Source organism: Cricetulus griseus, chromosome 6, assembly GCF_003668045.3.
Source record: "Cricetulus griseus strain 17A/GY chromosome 6, alternate assembly CriGri-PICRH-1.0, whole genome shotgun sequence".
Classification (NCBI taxonomy): Eukaryota; Metazoa; Chordata; class Mammalia; order Rodentia; family Cricetidae; genus Cricetulus; species Cricetulus griseus.
In genome coordinates this window covers 28199158-28219361 of record NC_048599.1, presented here as the reverse complement: position 1 = coordinate 28219361, position 20204 = coordinate 28199158, and the positions used below count along the sequence as shown (strand labels likewise).

The 20204-nt window shown below is 47.0% G+C and overlaps 1 pseudogene; it reads right to left on the bottom strand.

The window, feature by feature from the left end:
* Positions 1 to 846: 846 nt before the first annotated feature.
* LOC100767454 lies at positions 847 to 7486 on the bottom strand (annotated as a pseudogene).
* Between the last annotated feature and the right edge of the window lie 12718 nt (positions 7487 to 20204).

Genomic DNA, 20204 nt, shown 5'->3' with positions numbered 1-20204 from the left:
TTAATGTTGCTGTGAATAAACACCATAACCATGGCAACTACTATAAAGGAAAGCATTTAATTGACAGGGTGGCTTATAGTTTCAGAGGTTTAGTCCGGTTTAGTCCATTATCAGCATGGCAGGGAGCATGGTGGCTGAGAGTATGGCAGTGTGCAGGCAGACATGTGCTGGAGAAGGAGCTAAAAATTCTACATTTTGATCCAAAGTTCACAGGAATTAATTTTTGCTTTTGTTTGTTGTTGTTTTTGAAACAGGGTTTCTCTGTGTTATAGTCCTGGCTGTCCTGAAATTCACTCTGTAGATGAGGCTGCCTTCAAACTCACAGAGACCTGCCTCCCTTTGTCTCCCAAGTGCTGTGATTAAAGGTGTGCACCACCACTGCCCAGCCCAAATTGTTTAACAACTATAGTTCACTCAGCTTCACAGTATCATCATCCTAGATGACTGATACGTCCAACAATTTTGAACCTTAGCCCTTTAAGTGACCCTAATGTTCATTTAAGAGAGTAGACATAAATCACAGGGCTGAATTGAAAAAGCTGTTAAAGTAAGCCCAGGGTTTCCTTTCTTTTAAAAAAAATACTGAAAGTCAATGATAAAAATCAATTACATTCTCTATTTACCTGCCACTCACACTGACATGCTAGACATCCCTCTCATTCCATTCATGAGCATAGTGCACAGCTTCCTATTGTAGTAGTACTATTCACTGTTCCTTGGCTACTTGAGCAATGTTTGAATAAAAATTAATAGAGTTTTCCTGTAAAGCTTGGTCATATTCACTGATGTTGCTCTGACTGCCTTAGCTACCTCCATACTATTCAGATGCTGTCTGGCTAAGCCATCTTAACTGGACTGGTTTGACAAACCCTTGCCTCCTAGCATTTGGCTACTGTAAGCACCACTGCTTGCTCCTGTTGTAGAATTCAATTAGAGTTATACATATCTGTGCTGCATATTTGCTTTGTCTTTTAACATAGCTACATCAGCATCTTCATTGTTTTCAAACTCAACAGCAGCTTCACCAGTCAATATACCACTGGGCCCAATCTTAATATGTACTGTCACAGGATTGAGTGGTGAAAATGTGAATGACATTCTCAGTAGTTCTTTGTAAGGTGATGTATACATAGTGTCCAGTGTTGTGCTCTGGAAAGTAAAATGTCCATCCCCATATCTGTGGTCAGACATTCATGAAAAACAATAATTGAGGCCTCTTCCAAATCTATCTGAACCAAACCCATAGCTATCATTATAGTCATTATAATCAACATAACCTCTGTCACCTCCACTACAAGCACCCCATCTCATCTCTCACAGCCAGGTCCTCTGCCAATGCTGTTATTCTCTCTGCCACCCACAGGTCTGTCACAGGTCTGTCATAGGCTGCTGCATGGCCATAAGTTCTCGTAGTAGACCATAGTGAGATCTAACTTCAGCTCAACCACTCTTAAATATTTTGATATACCAATGTCATATTCTTTCCTTGTGTTTCATTAGAGCCTTTTCAGTGAAGCTTCCCTGTACTCGCCATCTGGAAGTCCACCTGCAATGTTTTTCATTTGGCATAATTTCCAGCCCTGAAAAGAACTGAACAATTTCTTCCTTGCTACATCCAGAGAAGAGCCCTCTAAGCAGTGCAAAAGACCATTGTCCATGTCATGACTATTCAGAGCTGTGTGCTTCAACACCCAATCTGCTTTGATGTTGTATGACCTTAATACTTTAGCATTATCTGTGCCCCAGGGCTTCTCAGTCTTTTTCCAAGGCTTATTTGATTTCATAGTCTGTTTTACATTCAACAATAGCCTCAACACTTAGTCTGCATTCTCTGGTTTAGATGAATACCTTGAGCCTCATTTTGAATTTTGCAGTCAGAAAAAATAAACAACAAAAAAAACCCTGCTATATCTTATCAACTGAGTACAACCAGTGTAAGCCCAGGACCTTCACTAAGGATGATGTCAGCAAATTCAGATTATATACACAAAAAAACACCTGTGTGTGGTCTCCAAAGATCTGTGTATGTTTAGAGACATCCTCTGTGTGTTGTGGGAGTGCTGGGTTGGGCAAAATAAAAATAGCCAAGGGGTATGTAAGGGATGATCTATGGAGACACATAATGGGAAAACTATTATAGAATAAGACTAGCCACTTCCCCTCACCTGGCTGCCAGTGAGGAGGAACCTGAAAGAGGCTGGTGCCATTTAGGGACCAAGAGAGATGGAGTACATAGCTGGCAAGCAGGGATGAAAGGAAGTTGACTAATAGTCTATGGGAAAAGAACCAATAGAAGCAATCTATATTAAAGGGAGACTTATTCCATTGTTTTGTACAGCGTGGAGTGGGTAGTCCAAAAATGGCTGTCTTCCCATGGAAAAGCTGAGAGCCTGGCAGCTGCTCAATCTACAAAGCTGGAAGCCTCAGCAGTTCCAATTTTGTGCTGGAGGATTCTTGGAGAGCCAGTGGTCTTCAGTACATGCTGAAAAGCAGAAGAAGCTATGTTCTGATGTCAACAAAGGATGGCAGTATCAGTGGCAGATACAGAGTATATGCACTCACCAGCAGGAAGTAGAAGCAGGTAGGCAAACACAAAAGCTTCTCCGTGGAACCTCTTTATATATGGGCCAGAGATAGAAGATGGTGTCCCCTCAGGAAAGGGTCTTCATCCTTAGTTAATGTTTCTAGAAAACACCTTTACAGACTAACAGAGACATGTCTCTTAGTTGATTGCAGACCTAGTGAAGCTGCCAACCAGGAAGAGCCATCATGGGACAATGAAGGACAATAGAATTTGGAGGCCTTCATTTGGAGGCTGTCCAGGAGAACTTAGCCCACGACTGAGGGTAGGGAGTGTGGGAGCTAGGAATCCTGTGGTCTAAGTTGGGCCTTCAGAAAAGTCACACTGCAGCTGTGAACAGTTGGATCAGCAGTAGAGGGAAAGAGAGAGATTCTCTTAAAACTGTACAGAAAAAAAGGCACAACTGCATGTTATTAAATGAGTCTTCAATGAGAATGGTCAATTGAGGACTCAGACAGAATCCCTTAACTCTATCCCCACATCCAAGTAATGAGTGAACCTGTAATTCCACTCGGCAATGGGCACTTAGATGGTCTAAGCAGGCCACACATCATGTCTACAGAACCCCATCGAACTCTAGGAGGTAGACACGACAATAATCACAGCTGAAGTGTGACCTTCCCAACTCCCCAGCCTTAATTAATACTCTTGACTGAATAGCCCTCTAGGTCAGGCTCCATGAAGCCTTCTAAACTCCATCGTCCTCTGCCTTCCTTTCACCCTTGTCTGCCAGCCACCTGGGCCTGCCCTATGGTCCCTGAATGGCGTGTCCACTCCCCGTTTCCCTGATTGGAAGCCAGGTACTCTGAGGTGGTTAATTACATTCCCTTCTCTGTCTGTGGTGCAGACTGACATTCAACCCAACCCCTTTCTATTTATTTTCTGTTTTCCAGTCTAATTTTGGGCATATTTTTTCTATTTAAAGTTATTTGCTGGCACTAGAATACAGTACTCCGAGAGACAAAAATACCCGAAGCCTTGTTAATGAGGAACAGGGCACTCAGAACTTAGGGAGAAAGCATAGAAAGAAATCTGTCCAGCAGGAAGGGGGAGAGGGCTGGGATAAGGTGGGCAGGCTGAGAAGGATGCTGGAGAAGAAGGATCTGGCAAGCAGGTCCTGATGACCTCACCCTCTAGCCTCTCCTATTTCTCATTTGTAATATGGGGCCAAAAAGGACAGGAAATGGACAGGGGCAGGAATCAGAGTGGGGATCTGGACCTTCAGCAGACTCTCACATCGCAAGCCAGAAACAGACTCCTCACCCTGGCCTGGGCATCTCTAATGATTTTAAACTGCTCGAGGTGGGGCAGGTGAGCAGGCAGGATTCAGATGACATCCCAGATTCTGAGAACAAAGAAGGGTGTTCATATCCTCGTCCTTTCAAAAAGTACAGTTTGAAGCTGGGGGTGTGGCTCAGTGTTAGAGCATTTACCTAATATGCACAAGGTCCACCCCAATGCGTCAAACAAATGCATAAAAATGTTACCAGCTTTCTCTCTACCTGACCACTATTTTATCTTTTTTATTGATTTTTCCTTCCCTTTTCCTTCCTTCTCCTTCCTTCTCATTCTTTCTCATTCTCCTAGTCTCTCTCTCTGTCTCTCTCTGTGTCTCTCTCTGTGTCTCTCTGTGTGTCTGTCTGTCTGTCTCTCTCTCTCTCTCTCTCTCTCTCTCTCTCTCTCTCTCTCTCTCTCTCTCCTGATGTTGTAGCCCACGCTAGTTGTGATCCTACTATACATAGCTGAGGATGATCTTGAACTCCTGCCTCCTGCTTTGGTCTGCGGTCTCACAAGTGCTGGGATTACAGGCATGCACCACCACAGCCTTCCAGACCCATGATCTTGATGGTGCAACTGGGGAGCTGCTCCTTGTTTCTTAACACCCTCCTTTCTCTGCTCATACAGAGTTTAGCTTTCTAAAAGCAGAACATGTTTTGAAGCACAGTGTGGGCAGGTTTACCTCTCTCCCAGGTAAGCTTCAGTGATTCTGCTCCTAGGTCAGGGCTTCGTACAGCCAGGAAACACAGCACCAGGAATTTCACCTACCATCCCATCCCCGTAGACATCCATCACCAGTGTGCTGTAAGAGTTAGGCTTTCCTTTGCCGCTAGTGAGCAATCTGTGAGCTCCTGCCGTGTAACCCTCACTTCACACTGGGTTGGGGGTGTGGTTGTTGGAGAAAAATAATTCTAGCCCCTGGGTGTCACTTCTTCAGGTTTATCACTGCTTCCTTCCCCAGAAGAATCCCAGGAGATACTGTGTATTCTGTTTTAATAGAGAGGAGGAAAAGGACTCCCCAAAGTTGTCATGGTGATTTAATGGCTCAGTAGTCTGTGGTACCACTTCCTAGGATGGAAGCCACTCTAGCCAGAGGAGGGAGGTTCACCACTGTTCCTCTGAAGGCCAGTAGCCTCCTACAGAGTCCTGTGAAGGTACATCTACAGAGCCAAAGAGCAGGGGTCTGCGTTCAATCCTCACTTCCTATTTTTACATTTAACTTCCTGTGTCAGCCTCCTTATCTGCAAGATGGAAATAATTGATACTTCCCGCAAATGGTCATGCAAAGGACAAAATTTCACCACTCAAAGTGCAAGACCCAGAAAGAGTACCTCAATATAACCAACAGGGTTTTGGACCAAATATTAGGGGTAATCTAAATATTAGAGGCATTTACAAATTTAAATTTATAGACATAATATTCCAAGGCAATATGGCTAGTTTGATCAAGCTCTATTTGGGCTAAATTTCTGTAGAATATTAAAGATGTATTACATTCATTTATGCTGTGAAACATTTGTTTAATTATGCAAAAATATGCTGCATTCTTTTCTGTCGAACTTTTTTTTAACTCTGTGAAGCTGTGATACCTTGCCTGCCTAAAATACTTGATTGGTCTAATAAAGAGCTGAATGTCCAATAGCTGGGCAGGTGAGAGAAATAGGTGGGACCTCCAAGTAGAGGGAATAAATAGAAGCAGAGTGAAGAGAGAAAAGTGAGAAAAGGAAGCGAGCAAGACACTGGGGCCAACTATGGAGTAAGAAGTAAAGAACTATATCTATCATAGGGAAAGATAAAAATCTCAGAGGTAAAGTATAGAAGAGAAATGGGATAATTTAAGTTAGGAAAGCTATCTAGAAACAAGCCATGCTAAGGCTAGGCATTCATAAGAAAGAATAAGTCTCCACATATTTATTTGGAGCTGGTTGGCAGATACCCAAAGAGTAAAGAGTTAAAAACAACCAACTACACTAAACTACAGAAGATGCATTGGAATTTCTTACTAGAAACTGATTTACTCTGTCTTTCCTTTTAGAAGAAAGTCAGTTTGGAGGCCACATGGTGGTGGCGGCGCACGCCTTTAATCCCAGTACTTGGGAGGCAGAGGCAGGAAGATCTCTATGAGTTTGAGGCCAGCCTAGTCTACAGAGCAAGTTCCAGAACAACCAGGACTACACAGAGAAGCCCTGTCTCGAACCACTGCTCCCCCCCCCCCCCCGCCCCAGTCAGTTTGGTTTGCAGTTGAATAAAAACCAAAAAACTAGCTTTCAAGAGTAAGGCTCTGGGAGACAGGGCATTTCCCTCCAGCTTGGGACTTCTTATTTGGGATCTGTTTTAGACGTGATTGGTGGTGCCCTCCCTTCCCTCCTGATGCCCAACACTTGAACACTGGGGCTTGGATACTGCAAAGCTTCAAGTCTCTGATACCCACATTCAAGACCAAGTGGGGGTGTGAAATGGGCAGGAATGCAGAATATGGAAGGCACTGGACTCAGGATACTTACATTTGGTTTTCTTCTTGCACTGTCCCTTTCTTGACCTTGGGGGAGACCCCTCACCTTTGGCCCTTTCATTCCCTATGTTTAAGTGGGTAAGGGCTACAGGGAGGGACCTGGATCGGTGCTAGGCACACAGCAGGACTTGTTGGGTGTCAGCGGCCCTCATTGTTACAGTGTTCTTGACTCCTGGCCACATCGCTGAGCTGTTAGTTGCATCATTTCTGCTTCATCACAGATGAGAAACTGAGGCTCAGAGAGGTTAGGTTACTCACTCAGAGCTGCAGAGCTGGTGTTTGGATCAGCTCCATCTGCTCTAGGATGGGCATCATATAATTTTCTGGACAGCACAGGGGGAAATGGAGGCCTCCCACTCACATATAATAGTGCAAAGATTGGGTCCACGTTTAGTAGGGTCCTTCCCTGAGCCTCATGTCTGCTGGGACATGAGTGAACCTCCAGTCAGCCTGGCAGGACCCAGGAGACAGGGATGTGGAGGCCCCGATACCATAGGTTTTCAACAACTGGACTTTATTTGAGGTAGTTACTTTGGAATGGCAGAGGGTACACAGGAGGTACAGTGTCCCCCAGGCATGTGGGAGCCGGCTGTCAGCTAATATGGAAAACGATGAAGACAGCTGAATGTTTCACGTTATGTGTACACTAGTAATGAAACAGGAGGAATTTGGAGGGGAGGGTTCTGGGATGCAGGGAAAGTGTTACAGATGTTAGAATCACAAAGGAAGGCAGGCTCTTTAGGGTTGAGGAGAGCATCTCCAGGCTCAACAGTAGGACCCTGGCAACTGGGAAATGTCTGTAGCCTCAGAGCAGTGTGCATCTGGCATGTAGGGCACAGAAGCAGGGCTTCTCTGGACTGGTTCTGTTCTCTAAGTTGAAGCAAGGCCAAGGCCAGGATGGACACTTGGAACAAAGTGAGCCTTGCTACACAGGAAGGACAGAGTAGCTTGTTACATAGTGATTTTCTTTGATGCCTTTCTAGTTGAAATATACTTTCCTGGAGGGATGCTAAAACTGGGGCAGTCAGTACACTTCCAAGTCTCAGGAAGCCAATCAACTCACAAGTCTTAGGAAGCTCCTGAAACTTGACAAGGTTCACACCGGGTCTCCCCATGGTTATGTAGGCAACAATTGCTGGTGAGAAGAGTGACTGAACAGTGAAACATCCTGATGGAATTCCAGGAATGTAGCTGTCATCCATGCTGGAGTGAGCTTTTCAGTACAGCAGCCTGTAAGTCACCATGCTTCTGTAAAGAGCTCCTTCATCCTTTCTCTGTGAGTAACTCCAAATAGACTCCCTGATTCGCTAAGCTAGAATTGAGTGGAGTTGCTTTTTGATCCACTGTCAGTGCCCTATCCAAAGTGAAAAGACATGTGTGCATCTCCCCAGGAAAAGTCACACAATAAGCAAGAGCTTAGGCTGGGGTGGCTGAGGCCCTCAGCAGATTCTGTGAAGTGTGGAAGGACTTCCTGGAGCTTTGAGGACACGGGCTGGTTGGGCGAGCAGGAGGAGACCTGTATCTAAAGAATTCTTGCTATGGATAAGGGAGGTTGTTGACCCCATCTGCATGTTCCTGTCGGGTGAATGGATAGCCACTGAAGTGCACATTCCTCCTCAGTTTCTCAGCTCACTCTTCCTCCTTGGGTTTTCATTGAGAAGAAAAAACTCTGGAGCTCAGTTCCCTTCCCGTGGGAGCGAAGCAAGTTCTGTCCTCTGACAGCTAGGATGATCAGCTATGGACCCAACTCTGGTCTAGTCAGCTAGTTCCTTAGGGTAAGCTTAAGTTGTCAAACAAGCATGGTTGTGGGGTTCTTTGGGAAGAGAAGCTGGGAGCTAGAAGGATATCCCAGAAGTGTCAGGATACACTGGCTTGTGCACTAGTTTGATGGTTTGTGGGGATTGTAGTTCCCCTTGCACTCTGCAGGCTACCCACCAGCCCAGCCTCTGATGCTGATCTAGAATGCATTCCTTCATGCCCTCTGTTGTCCGCATCCCCATGGCGCTGTGTGCTGTGTCAGCCATGCTTGCTTACAGCTGCATCTCTCCGGTTCACGTCCCAGCAGCCAGAGGAATCTTTTCAAAGAATGGACTGAATGGCGTTCCTCCATTTCTACCCTGCCTGTGCCCTACTCCCCCTCCATTGACCTTTCTCTAAGACTTGACTAGGGTCACACCTATCAAACCTTCTTACTACTTATGCCACGTTGTTTTATTGTCATTTTCTTCTGTTTTTTTGTTTGTTTGTTTTGCCTTGCTCTCATCATCCTCTCTATCCCTAGAACATGCTGAGCTCAGTTCTTTCCTGACTCAAGTTGTCACATGTCTTTCAAGCATCATGATCAGATATAAGTGACAAAAGTCCCTGGGATGTTTATAGGTTCAAGAAGCTGTGGAGTGCATTTCTCAGTCATGTACTAGACCAGCTAGGGCAATGAGTGGCTCTCCTCCAGGAGTGATGCAGGGACCCAGGCTCTACGCAGCTGTGTCTATTCCATCCCAGGGCCACATCTTTGCATTCAGTCAAGGGGGAAGACAAGAGAACATGGAGGAGGTTTGCCCCGTTCTACAAATCCCAGATCTGCTCTCATATAGATGGCAAGAGCAGGTCATGGAGTCACACCTGGATGTAGAGAGGCTGGGAGCAAACATTAGTGATGGAGAGAGCAGAGTTTGGTGAGTAGTTAACTACCCAGGCCATGGTCACCTTCTCAGAGATACCTTTCTTAGACCATCTCTTAAAAAGAAATGTCCCTCTGTCACTACACACCTCATCATTATTTAATTTTCTTCACCATCTTTCACATATGTGTCTGTAAACCCTGTGAAGGTGGGGACTTTGGCCCCTTTATGCTACATTCCTAACACCTAGATCAGGGTTCTGCCAATGGTAGCTGCTTAATGGATGTTTATTGAATTACTGTCATCCAGATACTAGAAGAGAAAATATGTTCCAGTCCATCTTATGCAGTTGGTATGCTGCTGACCACCAACCCAGATTCTACAACAGCCCATGGGAGGCCTAGTGGCCTCATGATCCGAAAATGCTTTGGAATACGAAACCCACCCATGCAGATTCCTTCCCTTTCTCATTACTGTAGATCTCAGAAAGGTAAGGCTAATGTCTGAGTCAAGAATCTTGTAGGCAGGGTTGTCTCTGCCCTGGCTTCTGTGTGAACCCCTCTTTTGTCTTCTGCTGGCTTTGGTTTCCCAGCCTGCAAGATTGAGGGTGGCTCAGAATGGGCCAGGCAACACTCCACTTTCTCTGCAGTGTGCCAAGGGTAGATGACCTCCCCAGAACATGGCAGTACCTTCTTTTTCCAACTGTTGACCTTTGGAGAAAGCTCCCCTCCTGGTCTTCTCTCCCTCTGTGGTCTTAATAAGGCTTAATGAGGGGCCTAGCCCCTCAGTGGCCACCAGCTCATACTTGCACTCTGGGACAGGGTAGGGGGAATGTGGCTAATGACAGGGTCCTGGTATGGGGTGAGCTGACAACCTCAGCTGGCCTTTCTGGGCCTCTATTAACAGACCACACAGGGGAATGTCTTCTCAGGGCCCATGATTTTCAATTTTTCCACTGGAGAAGGCAGCTGGGAAGAGGTGGCCAAGAGGCCAGAGACAATCATTGGTGTTTCAGCACCATTCTACCTATCTTCCAGCTAGCTACCAACTCACCCTTCTGCCTGTCCTCCACCTGGCTGTTCTTTCATCACATCCCAAACCTATCTACCACCTACCCACATGCCATCCTTCCTCCTAACCATCTACCAAGTTACCATCCAACCAGCCAGTAAACCACATAGGCAAAATATGCCCGGCCAACCTTCCACCTCTTCATCTGCCCTCCACCTAGTCATCTGCCCTTCTCCCTAGTCATCTGCCCTCCTCCCTAGTCTTCCATCCTTCCTCCTACTCATCCATCCCTCCTCCTACTCACCCATCCTTCCTCCTACTCATCCATCCTTCCATCTACTCATCCATCCTTCCTCCTACTCATCCATCCTTCCTCCTACTCATCCATCCTTCCTCCTACTCATCCATCCTTCCACCTACTCATCCATCCTTCCTCCTACTCATCCATCCTTCTACCTACTCATCCATCCTTCTACCTACCCAACCATCTTACTACTTCTCTATTCACCCTTCTATCTTTGCACCTATCCACTACACTGTCCATAATAAGCCCAAGATAACAAGACTAAGCAACCATGGGCTAAAGCTATAAGTCAAAGTAAGCATTTTTGCATTTTAAGTTGATAGTCTCTGGTATTTTGCCACAGCATTGGAAAGCTGACTAACACAGAGTTTATTGAATTCTGAACTGAGTGGAGGCTACATGGTGCCTCAGTTTCAACAACCCAGCAATGGGTATCATAATACCAGCTTCCTGGAGCTGTTGAAAAGATGCACCAAAGATATAGAATAGCCCCTGCTATGGTACATAATGAAGAAAAGTTACTTATGATTTCAGAATAGCCCCCATGAAGCCCAGGGAGGATGGGGCATTTCCTCCTCCTGTCCACTTGGAGGTCCTCACACCCGCTGTGGCTTCCCTCTTCCCCAGCTCCTCTGTCTCCTCAGATAGCCCCAAATGTGTCTCCTCTGAGTGTGGCTTTAATTCAAGTCACTGCCACCAAGTGTCAGGCTGTCAGAGAGGGTGTCAGGGAAGGCCCCTTGGCAATGTCATCTTTCTAATTACCCAGTGTCATGCCCCAAGTTCAAACAGATGTGGTCTGGCAGGCAGGATGGCAGAGCACTTGAAGGGTGAGCTGTGATGCCAGGCAAACTTGGGCTCTGCTTCCTTGCCTCTGCCTCTGCCTCTGCCTCTGCCTCTTCCTTATGGAAGAGTGGCTTTGTATTTCTGGGGCTCATGCCTCATCTGTAATGGCTATGACAAGGGCTGCCAAGCAGATGTGTCTTCATGGGAAAGTTGTTGGCATCCTGCCCTTGAATCCAGCTCCCCCAGCTCCTCTGTTTGTGAATCCCTTTCCTGCTTTTGGAGAGTATAACCAAAGGTCAGCTTCTCAGGGTATCATACAGCTTGCTTGTGGTAGCTGCTTCCTGATGCAGCCAATCTGACTTCCTTAGAGACTTGGGACGGCGCCTACTCTGAAGGATGCTGAGCAGAGAAATGGAGGCAAAGTCCACCCCAACAACACACTGGAGCCTCCTGGAGCCCAGTGCCCCTGGGGCTCCAGCAGGAACCTTCCCATCCCATAAGTACCCTGTGTGAGGGTTAGTTCTCTCTGCAAGAAGAGTCATCACATACAAGGCTGATGAATGTCTGTTGCAGGGCACTGCTCATCCTTCATGAGGGCCAGAGCCCCTTCTTCCCCATGGGCTTGTGGGCTTTTGTGCAGCACACTGGGGCAGCTTGGTTCCCTGTAACCAGAGCTCCAGTGGGGTCCAAACTCTTACATCAGTCTTTGTTCCAATGGCAATTTTAATTAAGGGCTTTCAAGCCCCTCTGTGAAGAATTGTGCTGTCTGCTCTGGGAGAATTTAGGGACTGTCCTCAGAGATGTCATTCTGTTTCCAATTATCCAAACTTTAAGCCCCAGTTCCAGCCAGATGGTGCCTTGAAAGGGCAAGGGAGTGGGCAGTCGGTGGGCTGGGGAGAGCTCCCACCTCTGTTGAGGATGTGGCCCTGTGCTTGGCCTGCCACAGCTGGTTCCAGTACATCCTCCAGGTTGCTTCTCCAGACACACACTTGAGAGCTGAAGAGGGCTGGGCTTTGAACACTGACTCTGTAAGTGGAAGTCTCAGGCTCAGCTGAGACAGGAGGGAAGAGGCCCATCCGGGGAAGGGAAAGGTAGTAGTCCAACAAACTTCCCAATGACACAGAGGTTAAGCAGGTCTTGGTGATGCCAAGGGAGAAGAACTGCTGGGCAGAGGGTTGGTGCTGTGCAGGGTACAACTTAGATTTTGAGATGAGCCAGGGAAGTTCTGTGTCTTGAACTACATGTGATGTATATTCTCTCTCTCTCTCTCTCTCTCTCTCTCTCTCTCTCTCTCTCTCTCTCTCTCTCTCTCTCTCTCCTTCCCTCTCCCTCTCATTTCCTTCCCTCCCTCCTCCTTCCCCTGTCTCTCTTCCTTCCTCCCCCCTCTCTATGGCTCCCATATAGTCAGGCCCATCCTTTCTCACCTGGACAGTCCCCTCTGGTCTTCCTCTGGTCTCCCTACCCACCCCCATTTGTATAAAACATTCATTCAGAAAATACTAATGTGGGAAGCTGGAGAGATGGCTCAGCAGTTAAGAGCACTGGCTGCTTTTTCAGAGGTCCTGAGTTCAATTCCCAGCAACCAAATGGTGACTCATGTGGTTAAATAAATCTTTAAAAAAGAAAATACTAATGGGGACAGGCCAATGGAGCTGGGCCCTTTCTATCCCCCACCTTGCCTTGTCCTGTCCCAACCCATCACTTTTCATTCCTAATGGACCTTGCTCTTTCAAACTGTCTTTATGTCTGCGTTTTCACTATTTAGAATCACCCTACTCTACACCTTCTGGAACATTCTCCTTATCTGTCATCCACTAAGACTGAACTCCACATCTGTATCTTACCCGATGGCCTGCCTCCACTTTAAGTCACCTCTCAGTGCCACATTCACTGTGCCTTGTCGTCTTTCTAGGCGACTTTAATTCCTCATTAGTCTACAAGCTCTATAAAGGTAGGAGCTGTGGCTTCAGGGGCTCTGAGCTAAGGTGAGCTAAAGGAAGGTACTCTTAGGAGAGACCCAAGTGGGAGCCTGAGATCCCATGCCTGGCTTAGGACCCAGCTATAAAGTTCTCCAGAAAGCTCCTCAATGCACTGAGTCTCAGTTTCCTCATCTGAAAAGTGAGGATAACCTCTCTTGGGGTCGCTATTGGGATGACATGAAGGAATGTAGATACATGAGATTAGGTGTCCAAGAAGTGGCCAGTGTCCACCAGCAGAAGCCACCACGTGAATGACACTGTGGAATGAGGGTAGAGTTGTAGGGGGTGCTGGAGCTCCTTGGGATCCCCTCCCCTGACACCCATTCCAGCTGATGGAACTATGGTTGCAGGTGGATCCTGGCTGGGAATTGCTCTAGCCATGCTAAGGACACAGTCCCTCCTAGGAGTCATCCACAGCTGGTGACTAGGTTATATACATGTCTCCTCATTCTGTCACTGTTACAAAATACCGAGAGAAATAACTTAGAGAAGGAATGATTTATTTTGGCCATAGTTTCTGAGGATCCAATCCATGGTCATTTGGCCCTGTTCTGTGCAGTGGGGAGGAAGAATGTCAAGGTAAAGAAGGTAGGAAACCAGGGAGAAGAGAGAGCAGGGGAAAGGCCAGACTATACCTTCAAACACATGCTACCACATGCTGACCTCCTCTCTAGGCCCATAGCACCACCAGATGGGAACCAAACCTACACACATGGCCCATGAATGTCATTTCACATCCAAGCCATGACACATGGCCCTGTGCCCTCACTCCCAGCACGTCATCTTTACTCCTCACCAGAGTCATCCCAAGGCACTTGGCCCAGCAAGCTTCTGTAACCAGTCTTTACCTCAGATTCTTATTCCTGCAGTGAGAGAAGACGGAAGGGACAGAGAGATACTGTGGTGGTTTGAAAGAAAATGGCCCCCAATGGGAGTGGCACTATTAGGAGGTGTGGTTTTTGTTGTAGTGAGTATGGTCTTGTTGGAGGAAGTGTGTCACTGTGGAGGCGGGCTTTGAGGTCTCATATATGCTCAAGCCACACAAGTATCTCAGTTCACTTCCTGTTGCTTGCAAGATGTAGAACTCTTAGCTATTTCTCCAGCACCCTGTCTGCCTACATGCCACCATGTCTCACCATGATGACAACGGACTAAACCTTTGAAACTGTAAGTCACCCGGTTAAATGTTTTCCTTTATAAGAGTTGCTGCCGTGGTCATGGTGCCTCTTTGAAAATAGAAACTCTAACTAAGTCACAGAGAAACCCTGTCTCACCCCCCCCAAAAAAAAAAGAAACCCTAACTAAGACAGATACACACAGAGAAGAGGAAGGAGGAGGTGGTGAGATAACGGAAGAGGAATGGTCGGTTGCCAGCCAGGGCCAGCGCTGGCCACCATGTTCTAGATCCAGCCTTTCTCTGTAGCCGTCCATGTTAACTGCCACAGTGCTGGCAATTGCTGACCTGGGCCTGCTGTAGGCTTTCATCAGTCCCTTCACCTCTGAGCCTTAGTGGTACTGTCTATATAAAGGAACTGGGGACTGTGAGGGCGATCTGGCTGTGACCCCTGTTACCCTGCTGGTGGCCAAGGTTAACTAGATTGATCTGGCAGCCTGGGCAGGGTTCTCTTTCTCACTCTCAATGTTCATTTATGAGAAAGTTGATCTCTTGGGTGTGGAGGGCAGAATGATGGCACCCAAAGGCTGGGGAGAGGAAAGGAAGGGGCTCAGGAACTTCAGAGCAGTGGGTGCTAAGTTACAGCTAGACAGGAGCAAGAAGCTCTGGGACCCTGTTTCACAGGAGGGTAAAAGGTTTCTACACACTCAAAAGACCAGAAGAGATGGCTTTGAATGTTTTCACCATGAAGAAACGGTTAGCTGGGTATAGCGATGCATATCTTTAATCCCAGCCCTTGGGAGGCAGAGGCAGGCACATCTCTGAGGTCACTCTGATCTACATAGTGAGTTCCAGGCCAGCCAGGGCTACATAGTGAGGAGACCCTGTCTTGAGAAAAAGAGTGTTGAAGCAGGTAGATATGTTTGAGCTGATTTGAATATGATATACAATTTATACATATATTAAAATATTGCCTTGTAAATACATACACTTGTATGTATCCATTTAAAATTACATTGTTAAATTACATTTTAAATGTGTTAAAGATAGAGAGTTGGTGGAAGGGGAGTAGCCAGTAAGAGGAAAGGAGAAGTTCCAGGCAGAGAGTTCACCATGTGCAGGAGCCCTGAAATAGGAAAGAGCTTGGCATGTTAAGAAACTAGGAAGAGAGCCGGGCGTTGGTGGTGCACACCTTTAATCCCAGCACTCGGGAGGCAGAGGCAGGTGGATCTCTGTGAGTTCGAGACCACAACTCACAGAGCCTTGTCTACAAGAGCAAGTTCTAGGACAGCCTCCAAAGCTACAGAGAGACCCTGTCTCAAAAAACCAAAAAAAGAAAAAGAAACTGGGAAGAGGCTACTGTGACAAGAAAGGTGCCAGCCAGAGGCAAGGGTATGGGGAACAGATCAGGGCTCACAGGACATGGAGGCATGGAGAAGGCTTGGCTTTTCCTTGGAGTACGACAGAAAGATGCCGGAAAATTTTCCATTGACTAATAAGACGATGCCTTAGATGCCAAGGGCAGAAGGTCTAAGTACTTAACCCTTCCTTTAACCTGCTATACACCTTGTGATAGGACTCATAACCTTAGAGTCTAGACCCTTCTTCTTCCTTTGTTGATCCTTGGTCATTTTGATCTGGGGACCCGTCCCTCCTTTATGTCTTCAGTCATTTAGGACCATGGAGCACTTCTACGTCTACTCGGTATACCCTGGACCAGGAGTAGAGCAAGGCTAATGATAATGAAGCACTCATTAGAGTGCCAAATGAGGTGCACCAGAAATCCCTGTCATGGGCTGGAGAGATGGTGGCTCAGTGGTGAAGAGTGTGTAGTGATCTTGCAGAGAACTGGAGTTCAATTCCCAGCACCAATGTCAAGCGGCTCACAACCACCTGTAACCCCAGCTCCAGGAGATCCAATACCTCTGGCTTTCTTAGGCACTGCTTGCACACACACACACAAACACACACACACACACACACACACACACACACACACACACACACACACTACACACACAGGGGAAGGGTGGAGACACAATTGAAAATAAAAATAAATCTTTAAAAATGTTCAGTCATTAAAATAAATATTTCAATACTTAAAAATGTAATCCACGTTGAACCCTAAGACAAAGGAGAAAGTTGTAATGTGGATAGAATTAATGTAATTAATTGAAGTTTGGGTATTTTTATTTGTGAGGGAATTTTGGCCATTAATGTTTTGTACCTCTCTCAGCACAATGGTGCATCACCTGCTGTGTTTGGAATTTGGGAAACCCCTGGAGTGAGGAGGACAGATGATGTCTTAACATCTGTAAGAACACGCTAGAATGGTCTAGAAAGTAGAGTTCTGGACTCTCTTGAGAACTACCATGCTGTACAGAATCTCTGTCTTTTCCACATGCTCTGGCTTCATTCTGAGGCTAGTCCCCTTACAGCTCCATCTACCACTGACTGTGGGGTTCAGAGATTAAGGCCAAACTGCAGAGGTCATCCATTGGCCCCAGGATTAAGCCTTCCTGGCTTACAGGTCTCTACCCAGCACCCCCTAAGACAAGCCCCATGTGATAGATGTAGCTGAAGGATTGAGAACCCCATATCAGATGTTCATCTCCAGGCATGGAGGCCCATATCAATTCTCTGCTTTGGCCTACCCATGCCCCAGCCACCTGTCTCACAGTTCCTGTCCCTCATCTTTCTTGTCCTGAGATCCCAGTGTAGCAGAGAAGAGCGGCCACACTGAGCCCCTGCGGGGTACACAACCACAAAGAAAACCCACGTCTATGAGGAAAGCCTGCCGCACGTGGAGCAAGCTTCTTGGGCCAAATTCTAAAACTGTGTGGTCAGTATAAACAGGATGCACAACCTGGCAGGCACAGCCTGAGAAGAGGATACAAGAGGGGGAAGGAAAAGGTAACAGCTAATGGTGGTGGTAGAGCAGAGCACATTCTCTACCAGAGACCACACGCAGATCCCTGCCGACATGGTCCGTTATTTGTTGGCTCTACTTGGTCTCTCTGAACACTAAACTCCCTTCACCTCCACAGATCCCCGTTCCCACACCTGTCATGTAGAAGGCTGGGCTTGGGACTGCTGCCTATGGTGTGAATCCAATAATCTAAACATCTTGGGCTTAAAGACCCTGGTGAGCTGGAGATGTAGCTCAGTTGGCAAGATGCCTGCCTGCCTAGGATGGAAGGATTGCTTCTATCAGATGGGCTAGTGGCCATGTCTTTGAGAGATTGTCTTGATTAATGACTAACGTAGGAGGGTCCAGCCCATTGTAGGTGTCACCCTCCCTAAACAGGTGGGTCTGAGCTGTTTAAGAAGGCTAGCTGGGCCATCGAGCAAGCCAAAAGAACAAAGGAGATAACAAGCAGCAAGTTGCTTTCCTCTGTGCATCCTGCCTGCAGCTTTCTGCCTTGAATCCTTGCCTCGTCTCCCTCAGTGATGGACTATGACATGGAGGTATAAGCCAAATAAATCCTTTCCTCTCCAAGTTGCTTTCAGTCAGTGTTTTATCATAGCAAGAGAGATCAAACTAGAGCACTTGGTATGCATGTGGCCCTGGGCTTGATCCATGACACAACAAAAGACATCAATGGTTGCATAGCTAGTTGGTGGCCTGCTTGGGCTACACGAGATTTTGTCTCAAAAGACAATGACAAAAAAAGTAAACCAAAAACACTCTTTGCCTGCTGTGGGCCCTACTCCACTGGCTAGGCGACCTTGGTAGTTTCGTGCTCTTCTGGTACCTCAGTTTCCCGTCCCTAGGGATTCTAGTAGCTACTAACTCACAGAGTGTTTTGCAGGGTTAAATGAGCTGATATTTGTACACAGTGCCTGGAGCATAGTAACCACTCAATAAACACTTCACACCCACCACTAGTGTTTCTACATTCTCACTATAAGATGGATATTTCCAAGATCTAGAGTTGCAAGTTTCAAAGACTCTATTGTTCAAGGATTCTATGACTTTCCAACTCTGTAAGCAGCTAGTGGAGACACCATGTTCTAGGATCCTTGATCCATAACCTTGTGGATTTGCCTCACGCAAGCTAGGAGCCTGGCTGGCTAGCCCAATCCTGGCACTTTCGGCTACCAATAAAATAAACACAACAAGCTTGAGAAACATCTAGAGATAGCTTGACCTTCTGGCCAAATGTTCATTGGCCTTTCCTAACTCCTATAATCTAGGAAGACCATGCCTCTCAAAGCTTGGAACTCCTTTTATTAAGAACCCGCTGTGGTTCCCTACTTGTTTTTCAAACCAGTGCTCCCTACTTCTCAGCCTGGCTTCAGAAGCCCCTTAGCTCTTATCCACTTTAAAGTTAAGGGTTTATGAAATGGAGAAGGGGACTCGGGATGATGTGTTGGAGGCTGCTTCTGGGACTACATATCTTTGTTTGTTCTTAATCACACCCAAACTATTTTATTAAACATCTGTATGTCAAGTTGTTCTGGGCTCTGAGCACCCTGGAGTGCTGGCAAAGCTCATTGAAGACCCCTCTCATGGCCCAGCATTTGTCCTATGGCATAAGCTTACAGTCTCCAGAACTTTAGACTCTATCTCATTTGCAAAGTGGGTCAATACCCACCATTCAAAGCTAGAATAAGGATGAAAAGAGATGGTAGCGGGGACCAACTCAGCAGCCTTTGTGCTGCAGGTGTGCAGTGCATGTCTGTGCTGGGGGGAGGGTTCGTCCACTTTCCCAGCCCAGTTCCCTTTAGAGTAACTCCGTGTAGGGTTAGAGAGACAGGCAGGGCTGGGATCCAGTCCTCTGATAGGATGGATGCACACATGTCTGCTTCCCTGAGGGGGTTGCAGGGTGTGTTGAGTGCCCTCAGACAGACTCTGAAGAGGCTGAGGCTGCATGCCCTCATCCCCAGCTCTGCCTCTGAGTTCATCTTCTCCTAGCTTGCTGCCCCACATGACCAGAACTATTTCCTATCCCCTTTGTGTTGGGAAGGGGTGCTTCTCCATGGAAGGCAGAGCAAAATCAGCCCTAAGACATAGACTGCAACACTTGAGCTAAGTCCAAAAGGCAGTGGGGAGTGAAGGCTAGTTCTGGGGAGGTGTCCCCAGGAAAACATGTCCACTGTCTCCCAGGAGCGCCTCTGTTCCTTGCATCTCACCCTAGCAGCTGCCTGGGGCTCCTGCCAGTGTCAGCCATGAGTCCCTGGCCTACTTGGGGGCTAGATTATTTTTTCATTAAGTTTGTAATTATTGAAAAGTGCAAGTCATTTGCAACATACCAAGTGAAGCAGGCAGTGGAGGTTAAGGCTTTTTCCCTGCCTGCGGCCTGCTGGGCCCCCACCCTGTTCTGGGGAAAGGGGAACATTGTTGGGGAAAATAAACACGAGGCTGTGATCCTTTCGGGGACTTTATGAGCCTGACCCCACCCCACTCCCGAGTCTGCTTATGCTCCTTGTTAATTAAAGGGGAGACTAGTTTCCAGGACACTTTCTGGCTAGGCTAGGCAGACCATGGGGATATGGCAGGCAGGCAGCTGGTGGCCTTGGAGGTAACTCTTTTTCTTAAGACAGAATCTACTCCCCTGAAGAACACTGTGTGTTCTTCCCATTCCTGTAGCCCCCTGACCTTCCAAAAGGGAGTTATTATTGTGGACACTGAAGAGGTTCCTGGAGAGTAATAACCACCATGGAAGGCATCTGCAGAGTATTTACTCTGTGGGCAGTAGGGTCCCATCAGTCCCCCACAGCTCCATCTGTGTCTGTCATAGAAAACTGAGGATCTGTGCAATCACCCCTTTACATGTTTGTTCACATTACAACTTTTTACTGTGTGCCAGGCACTGTTCTAGGCAAGAGGGTAAGAAGAAAAGCACCCTGATCCCCTCCCACTGACCATAGGATACAGGGGTCAGTAGATACTCCAAATAGATGTGTCAACCAGTGTGTCTGCTGTTCCTTGCCAGACTGACAGACAAGCACATAAGGCAGGTCATGGCCAAACAGTCATAGGAGAGCAGGCGACCCTCTGAGAAAATGATTCTGCAG